The sequence below is a fragment of the Olea europaea genome, chromosome 11 (genome assembly GCF_002742605.1).
Source record: "Olea europaea var. sylvestris chromosome 11, O_europaea_v1, whole genome shotgun sequence".
Taxonomy (NCBI): Eukaryota; Viridiplantae; Streptophyta; class Magnoliopsida; order Lamiales; family Oleaceae; genus Olea; species Olea europaea.
The window spans coordinates 29499589-29526102 of NC_036247.1; the positions used below are offsets into that span (position 1 = coordinate 29499589).

Below are 26514 nucleotides of genomic sequence, written 5' to 3' on the forward strand. Positions count from 1 at the left end.
ATAAAAAAATTAAAACATAAGTATAATAATAGAAATAAAATAAAATACTAAAATGATTTACCTTAGTCCTTAATTATCCCAACTTCATTTTCTTCAACATCAACTTCTTTATTATTAAAAATAGCACTTTCCAACACTGATTCATCTAATAATAAATTAACAATATCAAGCAATCCAACAATTTCAAGAGTATCAAATAAGTCTCCAACAATGTCTCATATTTTGGATTCTCCTTTTATATAAAGATATAATTTTCTTGATAAAAGATGTAGATTACTATGAAAGAAAACGAAATCTTCAGTTCTTTGTGGAGTTATTCCCTCTCATGAAGTACACAAAAATGTATGTACCCCAATTATTGATACTAGTTACTATTTGCTTTCAATAATAAAAATATATTTGTCAATTATTAACACAGTTTCATATGTATTAAAAGATTAAATAATTTGTGTATTTCCAATAAAAAGTCTAGTTATTAATTAATTTAAAACTCTAATTGTGTATTCCAATAAATATTATTAACAGTCAATAAAGGCGGAAAAAAACTTTTCCAATCTATCGTTAACAACAATGAGTTTTAAAAGAGTTTAAAATTAGTAACACTCTTCTTCACGTATGCTAACGTATCAAATACGTATCAAAAATAATTAAAAAACATGTATCCGATAAGTATCAAAAATTTAAAAATTAAAAAATATTTAAAAAAAACATGTATTCAATACGTATCGAAGAGTATCCAAATTTGGATATGTATCGAATACAGATACGTAATGAGTTTATAAGCATCAATACTTCTTAGTATATATCCAAAAGCATCACCTACATAACAAAGGTCTCAAAGGTAAATAAGTTTTAAATTAAAACCTTTTTCTTGTTAATCAAAGTGAAAAAACAATGCTATTTGGCACTTGTTTAGTAAAGCCTTTTTCTTAAAAAATTGGTCAAACTTTATTTTTAACCATACATATCATGAGACATACCAGCTTTTATCAGTTTTTAACAATATTACACAAGCTCTTATTTTGATGCAAACTGTATTACTTTAAAAAAATAGTTAGTCAAAGTTAATATGTTATACATACAATCCTAACCTATCACATGAGCATATTCAGGGTACCAGAATCTCTATGCATCGACATTAAATCTCTAATGATGTGTTATAATTTGGACAAAATCTAAAACTACTTTGTTTAAAGTGGAACAACTTCAATATCAATTTGTTGAAAATCCGGCTAAATAATTTAAAGAAAATGAAAATATGGGCAATATGAAAATAATGGATTCTACTCCAACAGTATTTCTAATCAAAATACTTACTAGAATTTGAGACACGATCTAATTCTAACATTATGCAATTCTTCTAGAGCTCGAACAATTGAAAGACGTAAAAGAACCTGAATTAAATGGGAACACATGTTTCTTCAAAAAGGATAGGGCAATCTGGTGTTTCGACGCCTTGGTCCATTCAATCAAGTATTAGTGGCAAAGTAGGCTTGGAGCTTAATCTGCAACAAATCACTAGTGGTAAGCACGCTGAAAGTTGGAACTGGTGATTTTCTGTTAGCCACGAATAAAAGTTGTTCATCCTACCTCTGGAAAAGCTTATTATGGAGAAGCAAGCAGGAGGGATTAAGGTGGCGAGATGGAGATGGGCAGTCTAATCGAATTTTCCAAAACCGGTATATTCCTCGCCCAACATGTTTTTTACCCATTACAAGTCGCTATGAAATGTTTAGTGTTGACATGAGTTGAGCAATTAAGGGAGAAAATCTAGGATATTATGGGAGGAGTATGCACCACAATCCCTTAATTACAGATTCCTTCAATAGATTAGGAATTATAAAAGTAAATTTTATATTCTATGTATAGCGAAGCTTTGTATCTATATATATTTGAGTATTGTAATAAAAATAGACAGATTGGAATCTTAAAACCATCATAGTATTAGAGCCAGGTTCCGATCCCCACCAAAATCCGTGAAACTAGAACTCAACCTCTTCCATGGCAGACATGGATCTTCACTTTGATGAGAACTCTGGTGAATCTCACCCTCTGGAATCTGACCATCTAACCTCTTCTTCGATGATATCTAATTTGACAACAAAGATAGCAGAAGTTTTAAGCAAAGCTTAAGCACCTACTCCAAACACTGACTTAATGGTTGTATTGATCGGTATCAAGCTGGATGGTACAAATTACGCCCTCCGGTCACAGGTCGTAGAGATGTACGTAGCAGGCAAAGATAAACTTGTCTACCTCTATGGAGACTTCCTTCAGCCACCAACAACCGACCCTTTCTTTTGTAAGTAACAGACTGAAAATGCAAATGTAAAGGGATGGCTGATTGGTTCGATGAACTCATCCCTTAGTGGCAACTTCATCAGATTTCCAACAGCAAAGCAGGTTTGGGATGCAATTGCAACCACTTAATTTGATAGAAGTGAAGCACCCCAGGTTTATGAACTCCGACGGCAAGTGGCACGACTTAGGCAAGGCGGCGGGAGATTGGAAAAGTATTACAATGATCTCCAAGGCTTATGGCGTGAGATTGATTTCCGTCATCCTAACCCAATGAAATGTCCAAAAGATATTAAATATTATAACAATATGCTGCAGGAGGATCTAGAATATACTTTTCTTGATGGTTTGGATGATGAATTGGATATTAGAAGTGATATATTACAGCTTAGCCCTTTCCCACACTAGAGCAAGCATATGCCCATGTTTGAAGAGAAGCTGTTCGACAATTAGTAAAGAAAACCAATGATGGAGAAGACACGGCTGGGGCAGTGTTGGCATCATGAAGCTTGAAACATGGGCTCTCCTCTTCCGCTAACTCTTTGTCATTGACTGGAAAACTCAATTCGGCCCCTAAATCAACAGTCCCATCCGATGGAACTAAATATTCTCATTGTGGAAGTTTGAAACATAATCGAGACACATGCTTCAAAGCATGGCTATTCGGATTGGTGGCATGAATTACAAGCCAAGAGGCGACAAGATGGTAATAGGAATGATGATGGAACAAGCAAAAGTGTAGCAAACAGCATGGGCAAAGCTGCAATAGCCTCTACTCAGTCCAAATTGTCACTTGTTCCTTCGGCAGTAGCTGACTTGGATACAGGTATGGATTTTCTCGGGACCAATACATCTGAATCTTATGACGATTGGATCCTTGATTCAAGAGTAACTTACAAATGACGTATGATGCAAGTGATTTTTTCTAAACGATCCTCCCCTCGACTTACTAGTATTGTTAATGCTAATGGGGACATATCTTTGGTAAATGGGGCTGGTACAGTGATGATTTCACCAACCCTCTCCTTAACATTAACTTTTTTTCATGTCATCATTGTCTCATAAATTATTATCAGTAAGTCATGTCACGAAGGGGTTAAATTGTGCTGTTCTGATCTATCCCATTTTTTGCCTTTTTCAAGATATTTATGCATGTTTCACATTTAAGATTCAAACCTGACAAATCGAAAAAGAAAGTAGGAAATATATGTTTCAGATAACCAAATAAAGGATGTTCCTCAAACTCCATAGCAAAATGGCGTTGCCGAGAGGAAAAATCGGCATATCTTAGATTTGGTCGTGTACCTAATCACTTGGTGCTCGCGCTGGCTTACTTGGTTCTTGTGTACCTAATCACTTTTGGACTGATGTTGTCATTACAGCGGTATATCTTATTAATCGAATGCCTTCTAGGGCTTTCAAATTTTGAACTCCTCTCGAGGCTCTATCCGCTGTCATTTCTCTTCCTACAACTCTGATGCTCCAGCCTCGAGTATTTGGTTGTGTCACCTTTTTTCATTTACATAGGAATCACGCACCAAACTTGATCCTTGTGCAGTTCGATGTGTGTTTTCGTGATATGGCTTGTATCAAAAAGGATATCGATGTTATGATCCAACTAACCGTCATACCTATGTGACGATGGATGTCAGTTTCTTGGAATCGAAATATTTTTACTCCAATCCCATCCACTTATACTCTCTAGGAGGAGTTTGGAGGTAAAGAGTCAAATTGGCTACTGTATGAATGACCTGGATTTATTGAACCCATTGTAATTGTTATAGAACCTACTATTAATGAGCCCATTGTTTCAGAACCTACAGATAATACAGAATCTAGTATTCCACTACTAGAGACTAGTAAGAAGAGCATAACTCTGAAGCAGTAGTACCTCTCCTCACTCTGTAGTATCCACAGACCATCTCCTGAGAATACTCCTATGGTAAGCTCCTCAAACTCTCCAAGTACACCTCTATTAGCTAATGATACTCTAGTTGGTTATTAGTTACCTTACAAGCACAATCGAGGAAAGCCACTAAAGAGATATACTCTCGACTTGGAAGATCAAGAGGTTAAATACCTAATTACCAACTATGTATCCACAAAGAGACCTCTCAAAACCCTTAAGGCTTTTGCGGACGAAATTTCCTCGCACCCAGTTCCTACGAGTATTGAAGAAGCAATGAAAGGCCCAAGGTGGGTCCAGGCTATGAAGGAGAAGATAGAAGCACTGGTAAAAAATGAGACTTGGGTCCTGATCACGCTACCTAAAGGATAGAAAATAGTAGGGTGCAAGTGGGTATTTTCAATCAAATACAAGGTAGATAGAACAGTAGAGCATTACAAAGCTAGACTTGTGGCAAAGAGATTTATTCAGACATATTGAATTGACTATCAGGAGACTTTCTCGCCAGTAGCCAAGCTAAATACAGTGAGAGTACTATTGTCACTTGCAGCAAATCTTGATTGGCCCTTAAATCAGTTCAATGTGAAGAATGTTTTTTAGCATGGTGATATAGAAGAAGAGATATGTATATATGAATATTTTCCCAAGGTATGTAGCCAATGTAGAAGGCAATATTGTTTGCAAGTTGCAAAGAACTCTATAGGCTTAAAATAATTGCACGAGCTTAGTTTGGGAGGTTTAGCACAGCAATGAGAAAGTATGGGTTCCCGCAAAGTAACTCCGATCATACTTTGTTCCTAAAACACAACATGGCAAATTGACTGCCCTAATAGGCTATGTAGATGATATGATCATCACAAGAGATGATTCAGACAAGATAGCAAGGCTTCGAAAGCAGTTGGCTTCTAAGTTTGAAATGAAGAACCTAGGAGGGCTCAGATATTTTCTGAAAATTGAAGTTGCTAGATCAAAACAGGTTTCTTCCTAATCTAGAGAAAATAAAACAAAATAGTATTTTCGACAATATCAATTAAGTCTATCGAGAATTTCTTGAGCAAGAAACAACATACCTTTTTGTCTTGGAAATCCACTTGACTAGTAGACATGCAAAAATATATTTTTTCATATATATATGCATATATGTATATACATATATGTATATGTATATGTATATACATATACATATACATATACATATACATATACATATGTACATGTATGTACATATACATATACATATATGTACATGTACATGTATGTACATATGTATATACATATATGTACATGTACATGTATGTACATATATATATGTATGTACATACATATATATATATGTATGTACATATATGTACATACATATATATATGTATGTACATATGTACATATATGTACATATGTACATATACATATATATGTATGTATATATGTACATATGTACATATATATATACATATATATATATATATGTACATATATATATATATATACACACACACACACATATACTATTTGAGAGGGCTTTTTCCTATATCCATGAATTTCATTGGACCCAGAATGATATATTGGAAGAATCTGTTGGGTCTTCCAATATCAATAGGTTGATTGTTTCGCTCCTGTATCTTCCAAAAGGAAAAAAGATCTATATATATAGTTGGCTGAAGGAGGATGGAGGGCAAAAATGGAGAGAAGAAGAGTGAGTGGTATCTGTTATGATGCTTGGGAAGGAAGACCCTCTATGCCTATATATATGGATGCCACCTGATATTGCATCTAGCGGGTCATACTTGCTCTATCAAAAATTGAATCAATACTGCTCAGATTAGAGGGTTAACAACTGTACAAAGTGTTATGCTTGAAGTTGTTGACCCTCATTTCTGAGCTACATTGATTCACTTTGTACAGTTGATAGAGAAAGGATGACCCGTCAAATGCAACATCAGGCGGCACCCTATATATAAGGGGAGGAGGTCTTCCTTCCCAAACATCATAACAAACATGCCTCACTCATCTTCTCTCCATTTTTCTCCCTCGTTCCCCCTTCCAGCCAAATATATATATATATATATAGAACTATAAATTTGGATAGCATATTATGTAGTTTGTGTTTTATAAATTCAATTGTATTGATTGTTTTTTCAGCAAACCACGCACCATTTTCCCTCCTTTTTACCCGCTAATTCCTTATTTTTATCGTAAAGATTTTATGATCATATCGTTACGTTTTGCCACACGTTATCAATCCAATCATTTACATTCACTTCTTGTATGCTTACGAATACATTGACATGTACATATATATAATGAGAAACATTTATGACATAAAACATAATAATCAAATATCATGTTAATATAAGGGCAAATATAATAACGCATTTATACATTTAACCATATAACATGCGTGAAAACTGGGGAAGTTTTACTTACCTAATTTTTGGCTTATCACTTTTGATTGCAAGTAAAATTGTCCTAGATCGTCCACGAAGTCAACGTGCCAATAGTCCTAAGTCGTTATCATCAAATATTCATGAACTTCAACATGTGCTTGCTTATTTGTTTTATTTTACTTTTTAATTTTAGTGATCAATTACGTCACTTAAAAAACATGACAAGAATAAATAAAACAAATCAATAACCACCCAACTCGTGTTGACTTAAATTATATGTGGTTACAAGTGTTGTTGTGTATATAGATATATATATATATATATATATATATATATGTTTGAGCCACGTCATTTTGAAATAATATATTTTAGAATAGTAAATTAATGGAGAATGTGTGGTTGAATTTGCATGTAATATTATTTTATTAAAAAATGTGTTGTTGAAATGATGGTAAATTACTGTTTAAAAATGTATTTTTTTTTTTTGAAAGAATGCGGCTCAAACTAAGCATGTATATTATAAATCTAGTTGATTATGGATTATACAAGTCAAAATGATGCTTCACGGATAATATTTATAATAATTAAAATCACGTTATTACCACTCTATTTAATGTGTTGTGTAAAATTTTCCTCTAAAACAAATTGCAACGTCATTTATTTATATACTTAATTTAATTAAATACTAAATTAACATAAAGACCTGGTATTAGAATAATGGTTTGAAAATGATACAAAGTATTTAACTATGATAAATAATAAATACTTTGTATTATTTTCAAATAACAAAGTATTAGAAATCAACATAATCTAAAGTTATAAAATATAAAATATCACTCATAATAGAATAATTGGAAAAAGGCTAACCTTAACAAAAAACACATATTACGTCTCTTCGAAGATGATAACTAAGCTGTGAAAATCCCTCGGCTATGGAAAAATATAGGAATGGGAAAGACCAGTGGTTGGGCGGTTTCTCATTATTAAAGTAAAAGAATGTTTTTATTTTATAACAAAATTATAAAATTAGGAAAGTTTCATTTTCCAATCTTTATGAATTCATTTATGCTAATTTAAATATACTCATTATAGTTCCAATGCCAAAGAAATTCAACGCTCCAAATTTTGCTCAATTACATGACCAAATTTCCAACATGTTGACAGATTATTGATTTTACTAAATTGCATAAAATTCACTTAACAAGAAGCAAATAAAGTCTTTTAACATGACTAGACTTTTGCCTGTGCAATGCACGAACTGTGTTATTTTTGCGGTAATATTAGTGTGCCAAATGTTATTTGAAATGACGAAAGATATTTGTGCATCAAAAGATTAATTGAGAAACTTGTACCTGCTTTTATAATAGTGGTTTCTCAAATGATTCTTCACCACCCTAATTTGATGCATATTCTCTTTGATGAGCTTCAGCGTTGCATAAAGCATTTTGAAAATTTTCACCAGCCTGAGAGATAAATAACAATCAAATCTAGACAGAATATACATATATATATATATAGGAAGATAGAACTAGCCGTGCATTGATCTGTTCTTTATTTTAAATTAGGAAAGCAAGGGTCAAGCAAATATCTTACTTATTAACAAGTACAAAAGTAAGAAGAGCCAAATGGTAATAATTCTACTCATAATTGACAAGAAAAGGTCCAATAACCACGACGAAAGTTATAGTCACATATGAGTTTCATAACGCCTAACATAAGCGCCACTTTGGGGTTAGAAGCTTACTGTTCCAGAGCTGGTAATGCATCCAATTCGGGCTCCATTCGATTGCTTCGCGCCTTTAAATTATAATGCAAAGATGCATAAGGAACATATAAACTAAATTGTAAGTGCATGTTTACAATGAATTGACAAGAAAAGGTCCAATAAGCACGACAAACGTTAAAGTCACATATGAGTTTCATAACGCCTAACATAAGCCACTTCAGGGTTAGAAGCTTACTGTTCTAGTTCCGGTAATATATCCAATATGGACTCTATTCAACTGCTTCAAGCCTTTAAGTTATAATGCAAAGATGAATAAGGAATATATAAACTAAATTGTAAATGTATGTTTGATATGCAAGATTGGACAATACAATTGACAAACATTTTGTTTCTTTTTCTTTCTTAAAGCTATCTATTCTCTTTACCAATTATGTCATCAAGTGATCATTATTCACCGAGCAAGGACCGAATATATCATTGATAAATGCATGAAGGACACATCATATTGATTGAAGGGCAATCCTCACCATTTATGACATAACCGACATTGAATCCTTTTACTAAAAGATAGCTCTTCACGATTTGAAAGTCCTTGTCTCCCTTCTAGTAAAAGATCTACACAAACAGAACAATGTTTGGTTCATCCATTAAATGATATAACAAGCATGTCTGATATCTTGTAGTCAATAGTATCGTCGAGTTTGTCTTACTAAACGTGTGATTCATGTCATTGAAATTATGTAGTGGTCAATAGTATCTGGGTTTATGCTTTCCTTCTATTCACTTGTCAAAAATTTCCTAATGAATCAAAATAAATAGATAAAAATTAAGCAGCTAGACTTTCTTAATTGTTTAAAAGAACTTCGGAATCAAAAACGTATACTGAAAAAGAACCAAAGTATGTTAGAATCTACAATGTTTACAAGAGTTGTATGGTGAAACGAAGATAGAAAATAGCTACAACCTCATCTTCTTCCACGTGGTCCAAAATCAGATGAAAATGAATCGTTGCGTACAAACTTAGATATGGGTCATTGTGAGAAATTATTGTTGTAAGACAGTGATAGTACAGATTTTGTGAGAGATTTAAAGGAACTGGATGTAAAAGAGAAGAAGGAGAGGAATGGTTGGAATGGGAAAGTGATCGAGGGGTAAAGGAGAGAATGTGAAGTGAAGAGGTAGAGGCAGGCATTGTTGTGTTGAATGAAGTTTTCATAATAAATGAGAAAGCAAATGAAATAAAGAACGACATTAAGAAATGACGATGGTACAATCAATTTATGAGAAAACGGTCCTTTTACCAGACTACATTTATTGTAAACACCAGTATGCCCATTTTAATAATTAGTTTCCTAGAATTATCCATCACTTTATAGTGTGAGATGGAAGTTATTTGCTATTCTAGTATAAAAGTCAAATTGAGAAAAAAGATATGTCCCACTTACCAACACCATGAATAAATACAGCTACACACCTGGACCAAATTCAATATCCATGTCTGGTCACACCAAAGTAAACCCTTTCTGCAATCAACAGTGGAAGAACCAGTTAGAAACTAGCTCGGGGTGAAGCAACCAGACACAAATGAATAGTAAATGAAGGCTATATTCTATTAAGTGGAGGTATATAGATATCTAGGGTCAAGTTATGGTATGTTATAAAATTATAAACACAAGATAAAATTAGCATATTGTTGTAAATGAAAAGTTCATTAGAGTTTATTAGTGAATGACGTTTGTACCTCTGTAACTCTAAAAATTATTATCATTGTATCACTGATTCTTACCTATAAATATAGGGCTTTGGTTTTCAATAATACACACAAAAGTTTATTGAGTTTTCTCTATTCTCTTTTCCTCTCATTTTATAATACGTTATCAGCACGAAACTCTTAGAAGGTAGTAATTTTTTTTCATAATCATCTATCACGTATATCAAAATTAATTTGATAATACGTGAATTTTACATATACATATGTTGAATCTGCAATACGTGATCTCATCTTTCTCGATCATTATGTTTTCTTTGTACCTCTCTTTGAATTAATTAATATTTTTTCCTTTACATCAATCCACGTGCATTTTTATGGAGATATATTTATGTTAAATCAATTGATATGCATTAATTCATGTTTCTATACCCTCCTTATATTTAGATTAGTCATTTACGTTCTACACATGCTTATAATTATTTTTGGTTTAATTGGTCAATGTTCTTTGTAAGCAAGCTTCAATTCTAGATCTTTATTTTGGCTGATTCAATATATATATAATATACAATTAACAAATAACTGTACCCAACTCATCTTTTCTCTCAAATCCATTGGTTTCTGCAAATTTCATGCTTTAATTGGTTAATACTAATTCAATTATTTTAATTGCACATAATTAGAATTTCGTGCCATAATATGTGAATAGGTTTCTACATGTCACCAATTTTTTTGTGTGTTTCACTCGACTCACGTTATTAATTCAAAATAATATTTTACATGTGTTTGTATATTAATTAATGGTGAGCAATTGGATGTATTATCATTTTTTTATGTTTAGTTATGAAATATTACATTAAATTTATTTTTAATTGTTATTGCTCCTGAAGTAGCACACAACATTATAATTAATATTCCAGAAGAATATTAATCATTGATCTATTCGTTGTTGCTCCAGAAGTAGTACAACATTATAAAAATATTATTTGCTCCTGAAGAGTATAAATTATAACTCTCAATATTCCAAAAGGATATTGATATATTGCACTTGAAGAAATAATAGCAAAATATAATGTGCTCCAAAAGTAGCATATGTTTCGAAGAACATATTATTTCAAATTAGTGTTTATCTCTAGAGGAAAACACGTAACTTAAAGTCATGTTGATATTGACTATTTGATTAACATGTGATGATTAATCATATTTTTTGAAACTAATTGTATTTTTTTATTGTGTAGTTAAACAAATGGCAAACATTACGAAACTTGAGTTTGCTGCACTTGACATATCTGGTAAAAATTATCTGTCATGGATACTAAATGCCGATATCCATCTCGTCTCAAAGGGTCTGGGAGAGACAATAAAAGAAGGGAACAATGAATCCCTACAGGATCATGTAAAAGCACTCATTTTCCTCCGTCACCATCTTCACGATGGATTAAAAATTGAATATCTCACTGAGAAATATCCACAAGTTCTTTGAAAAAAGTTAATTGAAATATTTGATCATCAGAGGACTATAGTCCTCCCCAAAGCCTGTTATGAGTGGATGCACCTTCGTTTGTAAGACTTTAAAACGGTTAGTGAGTACAATTCTGAATTGTTCGGAATATGTTCAAAGTCGACTTTGTGTGGAGAAAAAATCACCGATGAAGATATGCTGAAAAAAACTTTCTCCACCTTTCATGCCTCGAATGTGCTCTTGCAGCAGCAATATCGTGAGCGTGGCTTCAAAAAATACTCAGAACTTATATCTTACCTACTAGTTGCTAAACAAAATAATGAATTGTTGATGAAAAATCATGGATTACGTCCAACTGATTCTGTACCATTGCCTGAAGCAAATGGTACTACATTGTTTGAAGCAAATACAATATCAAGACAAGGATGTGAACGCGGACGCGGACGTGGATGTGGACATGGACACGGACACGGACACAGACGTATACGTGGAATAAATCATGGAAGAAATAATCAACAAAGTTATCAACAACAAGACAATAAATTCAAAAGGCACAAAGCAAACGAGAGTGGCAAATCTAAAAATGAGCATGAAAAAAGTTACTTCAGATGTGGAATGAGCGGGCATTGGACACGTACGTGTCGTACCTCAAAACATCTTGTGGATCTCTACCAGAGATCAATCAAGGGAAAAGAAAAATTGGAGACTAAATTTGCTGATTATGATGGTCCAATTGATGTGACTCATTTGGATGTCTCCGATTTCTTTACTGATCCAAATGGAAATATTGACCATTTGGTTGGGGGTGGTGTGATAAAGATATAAATTAATTTACTAGTATTTCTTTCGTTTTAAAAAAAAATTCAGTCTGAAATATATTTTTACTTTTTTGCACAAATAAATAAATAAATAAATAAAACCCTATTATGCACCGTTTATTTCATGATATTAAGTAATGTTTACTTCTTTAAATCTAAATCCAAGTTTTTTTTTTTAAATTTTGTTTATTTTGTTATATTTATAGATTCATGATGGATAGTCAAGACAGCTTTTTAATTGATAGTGCAACTACATATACTATTTTTCAAGATAAAAAATACTTTTTGGACTTAATATTAGCTGAAAATAATGTTAACACGATATTGGGTGCGTCGAATATCGTTGAAAGCTCCGGAAGAGCTTGTATTATTTTACCAAATAATACAAAATTATATATTGACGATACACTTTATTCTAGCAAATTCAGAAGAAATTTGTTTAGTTTTAAAAATATTTGTTACAATGAATATCACATTGAGACGATACAAGAAAATAATGTTGAATATCTTTGCATCACTTGTTTTGTATCTGGCAAGAAGCAGATAAAAGAAAAATTCCATGCACTCCCGTCTAACATGTATTTTACATTTATAAAAATAGTCGAATCAAATAATGTTACGAACCAGAAATTCGTTGATTCAAAAAGTTTTATATTTTGGCATGATCGACTTGGACATCCAGAAGCCATAATGATACGTCGAATAATAAACAACTCACATGGACATCCTTTAAAGAACCAGAAGATTCTTTTATCTAATGATTATCCATGTGTAGTTTGTTCGCAAGGCAAGTTAATCATTAGACCTTCAACTACAAAGGTCAATATTGAATTTCCAACTTTCTTGAAATGAATACATGGAGATATATGTGGGCCAATACACCCACTATGTGGACCATTTCGTTACTTTATGGTATTAATTGATTCTTCTACAAGATGGTCACATGTTTGCCTACTTTCAACTAGGAATGTAGCATTTGTTAGACTACTTGCTCAAATCATAAAATTGCGAACACAATTCTCCGATTATTTAATCAAGACTATTCGTCTTGACAATGCTGGTAAATTTAGATCACAAGCATTTGATGATTATTGTATGTCAATTGGGATTGAAATTGAACATTCAGTTGCACATATTCATACACAAAATGGTTTAGCGGAATCGTTTATTAAACGTCTACAACTTATTGTTAGACCATTACTTATGAAAACAAAACTCTCAGCTTCTGTTTGGGGTCATGCCATATTACATGCTGCATCATTGGTTCGTATAAGACCAACTGCCTATCATCAATATTCACCTTTGCAACTTGCGTTTGGTCATGAATCTGATATTTCTCACCTACGAGTTTTTTGTTGTGCTGTCCAAGTTCCTATTTCACCCCCCACAACGTACTAAAATGGGTCCCCAACGAAGACTTGAGATTTATGTGGGTTTTGATTCACCATCTATTATTAGATATCTTGAACCTTTAATGGGTGACTTATTTGCTGCACGTTTTGCAGATTGTCATTTTGATGAAATGACTTTCCCAACTTTGGGAAAAGAAAAACTACATCCTGAAAAACAAGATAGAATTTCTTGAAATGAGACAACTGATCCCCGCAGCAATCAATGTGAACAAGAGGTTGAAAAAATCATTCATTTGCAAAGAGTTGCAATTCAACTACCTGATGTATTTGTTGACATGAGAGAAGTGACAAAGTCATATATTCTAACAGAAAATATTCCAGCAAAAATTAATGTCCCTGCAGGATAATCTGTTGTGGCAAATGAATCTCAAATACGCTAGAAGCGTGATCGACCAGTTGGTTCAAAAGACTCTGTACCTCGAAAAAGAAGAGTACAAGAGAAAAACCAACCAAAAATTTCAAAAGAAATCACATTAGAAAAAATTGATCAATCAAATATTGAATGTACGGTTCCTGAAGAACCATAAGTGTCCGAAAATAATGAGATCTCAACAAATTATATGATATCTCATAAATTATGGGAACGGAATAATATTGTTATAGACAATATTTTCGCTTTTAACATGGCTCTTGATACTATGCAAAATGAGGATCCTGAACCAGAGTTTGTTAATGATTGTCAAAATAGAAATGATTGACCAAAATGGAAAGAAGTCATACAGGCAGAATTGAATTCTTTGGAGAAACGAAAAGTGTATGGACTAGTAGTTCGAACACTTGAAAATGTAATCCCTGTTGGACACAAATGGATTTTTGTACGAAAGAAAAATGAGAATAATGAAATTACAAGATACAAAGCCCGACTAGTGGCTCAAGGTTTCTCCCAAAGACCGGGAATTGATTATGAGGAAACATATTCTCCCGTAATGGATACCATCACTTTTAGGTTCTTAATTAGTTTGATCGTGTCACAAGAGCTCGATATGCGCCTTATGGATGTAGTAACTGCCTACCTATATGGTTCACTTGACAGTGACATATATATGAAAGTCCCTGAAGGATTTAAGGTGCCAGGAATAAATGATACATGTCCGAGAACTATGTTCTCAATTAAATTACAAAAATCATTATATGGATTGAAACAATCCGGACGCATGTGATATAATCGTCTTAGCGAATATTTGTTGAAAGAGAGTTATAAAAATGATGATATCTGCTCATGTGTTTTCATAAAGAAAAAAACAAATATTGGATTTACAATTATGACAGTTTATGTTGATGATTTAAATTTAATTGGAATTCCTGAAGAGCTCAACAAAATTGCAGATTATTTGAAAAATAAATTTGAGATGAAAGATTTGGGGAAAATCAAATTTTGTCTTGGATTACAAATTGAACATTTTTCAAAGAGATTATTTGTTCATCAATCTACTTATACAGAAAAAGTCATGAGACGCTTTTATATGGATAATGCACATCCATTGCCATCACTTATGGTTGTTTAATCACTTGATGTGAAAAAAGATCCATTTCGTCTACTTGAAGATGAAGAAAAGATTTTTGATCCTGAAGTACCATACCTTATTGCAATTGGAGTATTAACTTATCTTGCAAATTGTACTCGACCTGACATAGTTTTTTCTGTAAATCTCCTTGTAAGATATAGCTCTACACCAACTCAAAGGCATTGGAATGGTGTTAAACATATTTTTCGTTACCTAAAAGGTACTATTGATATGTGATTGTTTTATTCTCAAAAGTCAGAATCTGCTTTAGTGGGATATGCAGATGCAGGTTATCTTTCCGATCCACATAAAGCTAAATCACAAATAGGATATGTGTTTACACGTGGAGGAACAACTATATCATGGAGATCTGTGAAGTAATCCTTGACAGCAACATCCTCAAATCATTCTGAGATTATTGCAATCCATGAAGTAGGGCAAGAATGTGTATGGTTGAAGAATATGACCCATCATATCCAACCATCGTGTGAATTGACTTCAACAAAAGATAATCCAACAATTTTGTTTGAAAATAATGCAGTTTGTATCTCACAACTTAAGGGAGGCTATATCAAAGGCGACAGGACGAAATATATTTCTCCAAAATTCTTTCATACACATGAACTTCAGAAGAATGGTGACATTGATATTCAACAAATTCGCTCAAGTGACAATGTAGCTGATCTATTCACAAAAGCGCTGCCAACATCTACATTCAAGAAATTAGTTCGTGAAATTGGAATGCGTCAACTCAAAGATTTTCAGTGATCAACATTAGAGGGGAGTAGCTGTACTCTTTTTTCTTCGCTTAGGTTTTGTCCCATTGGGTTTTCCTAACAAGGTTTTAATGAGGCAGCATTTAATTTTAATACTCCAAAATAACTGTACTCCTTTTCCTTTGTTTGATTTTTTTTCCCATTGAGTTTTTATCAAACAAGGTTTTAACGAGGCAGATATTTTGTAATATGTCATTCAAGGGGGAGTGTTGTAAATGAAAAGTCCACTAAAATTTATTGGTGAATGACATTTGTACCCCTGTAGCCCTAAAAATTATTACCATTGTATCTCTGATTCTTACCTATAAATATAGGGCTTTGATTTTCAATAATACACACAAAAGTTTATTGAGTTTTTTTTATTCTCTTTTCCTCTCATTTTATAACACATATCATATTATTTATTCCGATTTTAATTGAGTAATATGCAAATTATAATCAACATTAATTGGCACGTCAATCTTCTAGGACGTTCAAGGTATAATTTACTGTAAAATATTATTAATCATAATTACGATAAATAATTAATTAAGCATTAAACATATCATTAGACAATATCATATTTGCAAAAATTAAGAAAAGAGAAATGTGTTGTTACAAATGTCTACCCCTTAAAATAAATTGCATCTCGAAATTAAAACATACCAAATAACTACAAGTACTTGGCACATATCATGTCATCGTTCTCCTATATTCCCTCTTCCACTATGTAGTTTCTCCAAATAAGTTAACCAAAGTCATTATCTTAATTCTAATCTTATTGTCTATTCTATTTAAGAGGGTGCAAATGGAGTGATCCCCTAGTTGCTCACGGTCTAAGTGTCCCATGATCTTAACGTAGAGTTACAAAAATGCTTAAGCATATTAAACATGACTATGTACTATATGAAATTCTAACATGAACAAAAAGTTGTCAAATAAGTTTAAATTCATTAACTAAGCAATTAATTTAATATGACATGAAATGCGTACACATTAATGTTAATTTAACATGCTATATACCCTTTAAGGACACAGTTTAATATTTACCATTTTAAGTTCTATTTGATACAATATAATTTTAAACCAATTAATATACAATAGAAAATTTGTACTATAATCCAATAAAATTACTTACTCATATATAAATATAAATATACACATATATGAATTTTATGTTGAAAATAAGTGCACTTGTACCCCTTGAAGATAAAATCATAGCATTAACACATAAGTACTAAGAGAGCTGAATATAACAACCTTGAATGTTTTTAAGACAATTAAACTTATATTATTATAAAAATTCAATATTTCACTGGATGTAGCGAAGGTTGTCTGAAACTTGAAAAAAAAAATTTGTTTCTAAGAGATATATATAAGGAAAAATTGCAACAGAAGTTCTAAACCTTTGAAACATTAGCAGACTTTTCTCAAATCTTTTATTTGTTGCAGCCGTCACTCCTAACCTTTCCAAACGTTACATGTGAAGCCCCTTTGAACGATTTCCGTCAAAAAATCCGTCAGCTGACCATAAAAAAAAAACTTTGACATTTTTTAATCAATTTTATAAGGGTAAAATGGTACATTTCTATTTACTACATTAAACAATTAACAAAACTTAAATTAAAAAAAAAAAAAAAAGAACAGAGAGAAAAGAAAAATGGGTCTTCTTCCCCAACCCCACCCCCTCCCCTCAATCTAGACCAGCAATTATACAGCTCAATGTTAATAAAATCCATCTTCCTCTAATCATTCTATTCTCTCTCTTCGGAAAATGAAAGCATCGTTTCTCTCTCTACGCTCTTTGAAGAAACAGAAATACCATTTCTCTCTCTACTCTATTCAAATTCAATTCCTCAAGCAATCTCTCTCGACGGCGACATAGATCTGACCTCAATCCCTTCATAGCCTACTACAGTTGCACATGTAGCATCTTCGTTTTGACCTCCTACTTCTTTGCAAAGCCTACCACATTTTGACTTCAGCATTTAGGGGTCGAAGTATATAGATCTAACTTTGGAATATTTTAGGTGGTGGATGATTTGAGGTGCTGATTGTGGTGATGGTGGTGGTGGAATTTAGGTGATGGTTGTGAATTTGATGTGGTGGTCGAAGTATATAAATTTGATTTTAAAGTATCTCGGGTGGTGGAGGTGAATTTGAGATGAAGGAGGTGGTGGTGGGTGTGGATTTGAGGTCGTGGTTGTGATTTTGGTGGCGGCAACAGCGTTGATGACAATGGTTGTGGAATGGGGTGGCTAAGTGGAGTGGGTTGGGGAAGAAGATCCATTTTTCTTTTTTCTTTAAGTTTTTTTAATTGTTTAATGTGATAAATAGAAAGGTACCATTTTACCCTTGTAAAATTGATTAAAAGATGGTCAAATATTTTTTTATGGTCAACTAATCGATTTTTTGACGGAAACCGTCCGAAGAGACCTCACATGCAACGTTTCAAAAGGTTAGGGATGACAGCTGCAACAAATGAAATGTTTGTGGAAAGTCTGCTAATGTTTCAAAGCTTTGGGACTTCTGCTACAATTTTCCCTATAATTCTACTTTACATTATATTTAAAAATAATTGTATTGACAATTTCATCAATAATTAACTTGTAAGAGCTAATATATAATACCACACATTATATGTGTTAGTGATACATGATTATTATAACTGTTTTTTTTTTTTTTTAACAAATGAATAAAAGAATGTAAAGTAATAGATCAATATCATAGTTTTCTACTTGATGAGAATATATTTCTAACTTTTAAGTAACAACAAAATTCTTTTCATATTAAAAGTGATTTGTTGGAATAAATAAAGGAGAGAACTAGAGAGAATGAATGGCGATGGCAAAGGGATGTTTAAAGATAAGAATATTATCAGGAATAGATGATTCATTTTGTTTATCCATCTTTCCTGACTAAAAATGTGTGACCATAAAGAAAAGTTAAGTAGATCAAAAGGCTAAAAAATTAACATAGGCAAAATTTCCATAATTCCTCTATGATCAATTTTGACCAAATTAATGCAATTAATGTTAAATCGAAAGGTAAAGGATAGTTACAACTTTTAAGTACTAATATAGAAAATTGGCCATGATTTCTATAAGACAATATGGCACAGACATCTATCCTCTTTCTTTATTTTTTATTTTTTGTGCTAATAAACATATGACTCTTGTGAGAGAATCCAAAAGTTGGAACGCCAATTTAGGAAAATGGATCATAATACCCAAATTATTTAAGGACAAAAATAATATAATGAATATATTGAGACAATTTTTTTGTCATTTAGAATTTAGTTATTAATTACCATATAAAGTAATTAGGACAATGGAATGTTTAAATCTCGTCCATTGAAAAATGCAATCATAAATCAACATTTAGTAGATAAAATAATTACTTTAAATTATTTTTAAAAATCTAGTATGCTATTTATCATTCATATCACAAAGACTAGTCTTTTGTCCGTACAATGCACGGTGTTATGTTATTTTTGAGGTAATGTTAGCGTGTTAAGTGTCAATGATTGATGGATAATATGTGCGTTGATGTTAGCAAAATCAACTTCATGTGACAAGGCAAAGTTCCATATGACTTCACTTATAAAATATAGGAGAACGTCCCAAGAGCATGAAGAAATCAAGAAAACTTCAACTCGAACATAAAACAACTACCAAACAAGAGGTAAGTGTACAAAGAGACATTAGACAACATGCTAGTGTTTTTCCCTAGGTTTAGCAATGATGTTAGTAGCCTCCAATAGTGAGATCTTCTTTAAATGAAGTTTTGAAACTTTCAATAAAGCTTATGTTTCAAAGTGGAGTTTCAACTCTTTTTGGAACTGGAGTATGGTACTAGCCCTAGTGCTGAGTTACGGCTTCATCTTGAGATGGAGTAGAATCTCGTTTCTAGCCAAGAGTTCTAGTTTAACCTAAGGAAGTACCGCTATCCTTGTTCCCTTCTATAGTACTTGGGGATAAAAGCTTTGGTTTTATTTGCCAAAGCTATTGCTCATATGGCGTAGTTGAACTTTTCATGAAATGAAATCACAAAGTACATGGCAAAACATATGCAGTATTAGGTTCAACATAAAGAAGTACGGATAGTGCACAATGCAAAGATGAAGGAACAGAACACAAAAACCAAATCAAGAATGTGCAAATCGAAGGTTCAAAGAAAAGGTTGTGGTAAAAGTTTCAAGCATCTACAACATTTTACGATAAAGGAAATTTTCACCTACTGCAGATGATCCCATGAAACAAGGTACACCAACCAAAGGACATTCACTTTCATACACCATTCTTAATCAGAAAGTGCAAAAATTAGATGGAATGATCTTTTTACGACAATTCTTTACCGATTTATCTTAGTTTTAGAGCATTAGGGCACGTTTATTATAAGCATATGGTCTGCTCTTCGACGATAAAATGTACATGTATTCAAAAGTATACACCCTCAAGAGTAATTCTGGTACCCACATAAAAACAAAGAAAATGGAAAGACTTCCATCAGTCGCTCTACATGCAAGAAAACAAGGACGTGTTAAGAATATGTGATGACACATAAAATCAACAGTTCACTTATATTAGTTTTTAAATTGCTAATTAGATATTGATCCTGTAAATCAAAGCCTAAAGTTTTTCCTATATCCAACAGTTGCACGTACGAATAAAGTAAATTATCAGCATGTTAGAACCTTGTATTACTTCAACATTAGCTATATTCAAAGTAGAAATGATGTTAAAACTTTAGGGTTCATTTTACATAAATATACTTTATTTGATTTGGGAACCCAATGGCATATTGTGTGAGAAAATGGTTTTATACATGGACCAAATATTTCCATTCGAATGGTAAAAGATGATATCATTTTCATAGCTCGAAGATGACTGACATGAATGAGCCAGCTTCAACACTATAGTTATAGAATTCCTTAGTACTTTTTCTAATTACAGTATGCTATAATATGCCCATTCAATTGAGGAATCAGATTCTTACGAAGGCCAAGGAATAGATGGGTTAGAGACAGTTGAAGATGGCTGGAGAATCCTACAATTGTATGATAAGTTAATCTCAACCCAAGTTTCATACATATATAGAAATATTTATGAATGAGAGTGAAATATATACAATGCTCAAAAACTAAGGGTCCTAACCATTCACTATGACCTTGAAGTATTATGTATTCACATACAAACTATGGCCTCAGATTTGTCAAAGAAATGTAGCAAATGTCAGTATTTACTAATTTCTTGTCCTGCACAAATACGAACAATTATTATGAAAACGCAATAAGTTGATCCATAAACAACTCTAAACAATTTTCATTTATAATAAGTAGACACTGCAAGTTTAAGCAATCAGCAAGAAAAGTACACGTAGAAAATGCAAAGTGGCCTTCTATTGCCTTTTTATGCTATATGACCATGTAGCTTTAGAGCTATTATCTAGAGAATTTAATAGTTGAAACCGAATGAATGAATTTTACTAAGCATACAGATTCTTTCCGCACATGCACAAGCATATCTAAGCTGTAAAATAGTTACCAAATTAATTATGTATTGTTCTCTACAAATTCTTTCTTATAACTCAAAAGCATTATTCCATATATCAGCATCGTAACATATATGAAGATTATAATACACAAAGAATTAAATTGCAATTCATAAGAAACAAATCTCTTAAGTTTCATGATAATGAAAAAGAACAATATGCTCAAGTGACCTACAAAAAAATTACTCACAATAGTTAAAGTTTTATATGATTATGCTTCTCATGTTTGGTAATAGTGCAAAAAGTTGTTTGCAATGGTTAATGTATGAGCAATAAGCAACACAAAAAAAAAAAAAAAGAAGTAGCTAAATTTTACAGGAGTGTTTTAGATTCCTCAAAATTGAGGAATGATTTCTTATAGACCAATAAGATCATGGGTAAGTTCTCAACTACTACTCTCAACTCACTTTCTTTTATAAAGAAATTCACTTTATTTTCTCTCCTCTCATAAGACTCTTTTTCTTTACTCTCTTGTGGTTATATACTTTTTCTCACAATTAGCCACTTCACTTTTCTTTCTCTTATTTTCTTGTTGCAAAAAATCAATCTCGCTCCCATTTTTTCCCAATATTTTTGCTTTCTCACTTTCTGTTTGATTTGATCTTCATACATCTGTGTTGCTAATAATGGCACAAGAGTAATAGATTTCCTATCCTTAGTAAAGCTGTATCTATTTTTGTATCTGTCATGCATCACATTTTTATCGTGCTGTCATGGTCTCCTCAATAGTATGTGCCCGACGTTCATAGGAACTACATGACACATCATCTCATCACGATACCTTCCAATTGAGAAACTCACTAACAATCGCCTATTCACCTTAACCTCTTCACGTTCATTCAACTATTATAATTTGTAATGCATATGATATTTTAGCATGGTTAATCCCAATTTCTCAACAGGTACAATGCTAGTCACATTGGTATAACTATCCCATCAATAATCATATTACAAACATTGTTGTTGACGTGGCATCTGGTATGAAGTATGTTCTCCATTTGCTACTCCAATTTGAGCACTAAGAGCTATCCTTGCGACTAGCATCTTTTCCACTGTATACTCCACTCTCTCACCATCACTAGCATCTTTCAATTTCATCATGTCACCATACTCACCCTCACTATCATTCACCACTTCTCCATTATCTTGCGGAATCATTGCCCTTTTTATTTGGACACTAAGAAACAACGTGTCCTGATCCCAAACACTTAAAGCATTTAATATTCAAATTACTAGGAGGTTGGGAATTCGCCTTTGGTGTAGCTTTGCTAGCAACTTCATCTATTCCCTTCAGTAGCTCAAACTTGCTCTCTGAAACAACCACATCACCTTTATTGTTATCTCACTTCGATTTCCATAAAGAGTTAGAACTTGATAGGTATTTAGCTGCTCTCTTTCTCTTCAACTTCCACTTCACCTTCATAGTTACGTGTAGCATGTTCTCCAAATCCACATAATGTTGTAGTTCCACCACATTAGCTATCTTTCTATTCAAATCATTCAAAAATCTGGCCATGGTGGCTTCTCGATCCTCTTTAATATTCACTATAATCATGGCAACCATCTCCTTGTGATAATCATCCAACTCTTATATCCTTGATAGAGGCTTTGTAATTTTTGATAAAGATTCTTACAGTAATGATCAAGTACGAACCTCTTCGTCATAATAGCCTTCAATTCTCTTCATATTTCAATATGCCGCTCACGATTTCTCCTCCTAGAGGTTACTATTTGATCCCACCAAATAATAGTATAATTAGTAAACTCAACGACATCAAGTTTTGCCTTTTTCTCCTCTAAGTAGTTATGTCAATCAAATATAAGCTCTATCTTCTCTTCCCACTCCAAACATGCCTCTGGATCACTCTTTCCTTTGAAAGACGGAATTTATTTTAATATTGCTCATGTTCCTATAAATTACATCCCCATCATAATCTCTAGCCCTTCTATCATGCCCATCTCCTCTATTCTTCACCCTTTCTATTTCAGCTTTCACTAATGCATCATCATCAATCCTACCACCCACTTCATTTTCACCACCAATTTCAACTCTATCCTCTCGCTTACCATGCCGCCTTGCGTTAGGAACTCCTTTAGGTTATTCCCTACGTAGATTAACAAACAATGCATCTTGCTTCTCCATCCATGCCTCTTGCTTCTCCATCCTATCTCCAGATCTCCAAATAACTTCTCAAATCACAGTATCATCTCTTCCATCATGATGACTTCTTCCCGTTTGAAGTAGAGTTATCTCTATCAGACATCCTAAATCTACTATAACATTTGCCTCATGTGTGTACACTCATGTATCGCTCAACCAGGCTTTTTTCCTCTATTAGTCTCATCGTTCTATCTTTTTTCACGCAATGCTTCCTTGCAAACACTTTAAAGAACTAATTTGATCTTAATAAAAAATTCAATCCTTGTGGAGTTCAAACAAAGAATCGAGTAAGGAAAATTTAACTCTAGATAACTCAAGTAGAAATTGATACTCAAATGGACACTAAGAGAAAATTCAAGAAGGTGTTTCTTGAATTCGAATTGGACACTTTTGATTATGTCCTCTCCTTACTATTTTCTGTAAATTTTGAATTTTTTTTTTTACTGAATGAGTGAGAAATCGACAAGGAGCCAAAAAATTTGAAAAGAAATTGATTTTGGTACTAATTTAGTGCAAAAAAAACTTTTGAACTTTTTTGGAACTTTTAAACTTTTGGAACTCAAACGATGAAGAACATAAAGAACATGAAGAACGGTGATGAAAATTCAAACAAAAAGTAAATGATATAATCTTGATTTTTGAAACCTAAGCTTTTGATACCAAATGATGCCAACCCACGTAGCAATTGAACTACGAAACCCACAACAGATTAGATTAAATCCAAGAAAGCCAATAATCAACGTTTGGAAAAAGCTCGACCCGATAAATTATGGAACCAAAGAACCAAGAAATTACATACAATATCTTGACTACATGATCACAAAACTTATGAATCTTGCTTGATTTGTTGAATACCACAAGAAATTAATCCTTAATAAGTTTGAAAATTAATTCAATGAAGACGAGTAAAAAGCAAATATGCCTTGCAATAATATCTTTCAAATTGTGTCATTTACAAAGAAAAGAATGAGTTCTATTTATAGGTAACTAATAAAAACCCTAGTTAAATTGGAATTAAAGTCTAAAAATACCAAAATATACCATAAAATAGAGTTTTAACTAGAAAAGGAAATTACGCAAAATTTGAAAAATCGCATCCCGATTTTGCTCTATGCAACCGCATAAGGTTAATTCGTGCGATCGCGTAGGCAACATGAAATCTAATTTTTGGTCTTGATATCTACATATGCGGCCACGTGCATGGATACATTATGGGTTCGCATAGGGTAACTCCACAGCTTCTTTCTCCGATTCTTAAACCAAGTTGATCCGCTGTGTTTCTTTTCCATGCCCAACATGAAACATGTTCCTTTACTTGTTGTGATCAATGTTTTCACTCACCAACATGAAATGTTTGATACAATGTTTTCTGGTTATAACATATAAATTGTTTCATCAATGTCACCATTGAGAAATGCTGTTTTAACATCCATCTGATGTAACTCAAGATCGAAATGCGCTACCAATGCCACTATAGTCCTGAAAGAGTCTTTCGAAAAAATCGAAGAGAAAGTCTCTTTATAATCGATGCCTTCTTTCTGTGTAAAGCCCTTTGCGACAAGGCGAGCCTTATACCTCTTTACATCACCCTTCGAATCCTCTTAGTCTTAAATATCCATTTGCAACCAATGAGTTTCACTCCTTCAGGCAATGAAATGAGATCCCATACGTCATTGTCCTTCATGGACTTTATCTCTTCAATCATGGCATCGAGCCACTTTTGAGAGTTAGAACTTTCCATGGCTTAACGAAAGTTGATCGGATTATCTTCCACCATTCCAATGTCAACTTCATGTTCTTGGAGAAATATGATGTAATCATTCGAAACTGCACTTCTCTTCTCTCTAGTGGATCTTCTTAATGGCATTGGTTCTTGAGACTGTAGAGTTTGTTCTTCTAGAACAATTTGTTGATTTTGAGAGGGAGGTATGACATTGTCTTGATCCAAAGTTGCTTCTTAAACAATGTCAGGGATAGAAACATGATCATTGTTAATGGCAATTGGAAGAATTTCAACATATTCCTCCTCAAATACAAAGCCTGTAACCCTTTCTTCCTCCGCAAACTCAACGTCCTCAAAGAATCGAACATTTCCTATCTCGAAAATTGCCTTAATTGTGGGATCATAAAATTTGTAACCCATGGATCTTTCAGAATATCCAATAAAATAGCAATTGATGGTCCTTGCGTCCAGTTTCTTTTCATTTGACTATAGGGCCTTGCCTCAGTTCGACACTCCCAAATGTGTATGTACTTCAAACTAGGCTTCTTGTCCGTCCAAAGCTCATACAGGATTTTATCAGTGACCTTAATTGGAACTCTGTTGAGTATATATGCTGTGGTCTTTAATGCTTCACCTCAAAGAGATTCTGGCAAGGTAGAATAATTAATCATACTCCTTACCATGTCCTTAAGAATTCTGTTTCATCTCTCAGCAACACCTTCATAGTGGGCAAACCCAGCATAATGTACTGTGGGACAATACCGCATTCCTCTAAAAATTTAGAAAATGGTCTTGGACGTTGTTCACTTGAACCGTCATATCTGTCATAGTATTCACCACCACAGTCAAATCTGATGCTTTTAATCCTTTTGCCGAGTTGATTCTCAACTTCGACTTTATAGTTTTTGAACACATCCACTGATTGTGATTTTTCATGAATGAGACATTTGTAGTCATATCTTGAAAAGTTGTCTATGAACATTATAAAATATTATTAACCATTCCAAGAACCCGTAGGAATGGTCCACAAATATCCATATGTATATGTATAAGTTCTAAGACGTCCGAAATCCTATTGGCTTGAAATCTTCTTTTATTGTTTT

At 32.9% G+C, this 26514-nt stretch overlaps 1 long non-coding RNA gene across 1 annotated transcript; it reads right to left on the bottom strand.

Annotated features, from left to right (window-relative positions):
- Positions 1-6637: 6637 nt before the first annotated feature.
- On the bottom strand, positions 6638-9491 carry LOC111404969. The gene is made up of 5 exons (XR_002704718.1): positions 9279-9491; positions 8842-8929; positions 8333-8385; positions 7941-8051; positions 6638-6704 (listed from the first exon to the last, which is right to left on the bottom strand). It is a non-coding gene; the product is annotated as an uncharacterized LOC111404969 (long non-coding RNA).
- Positions 9492-26514: the final 17023 nt, after the last annotated feature.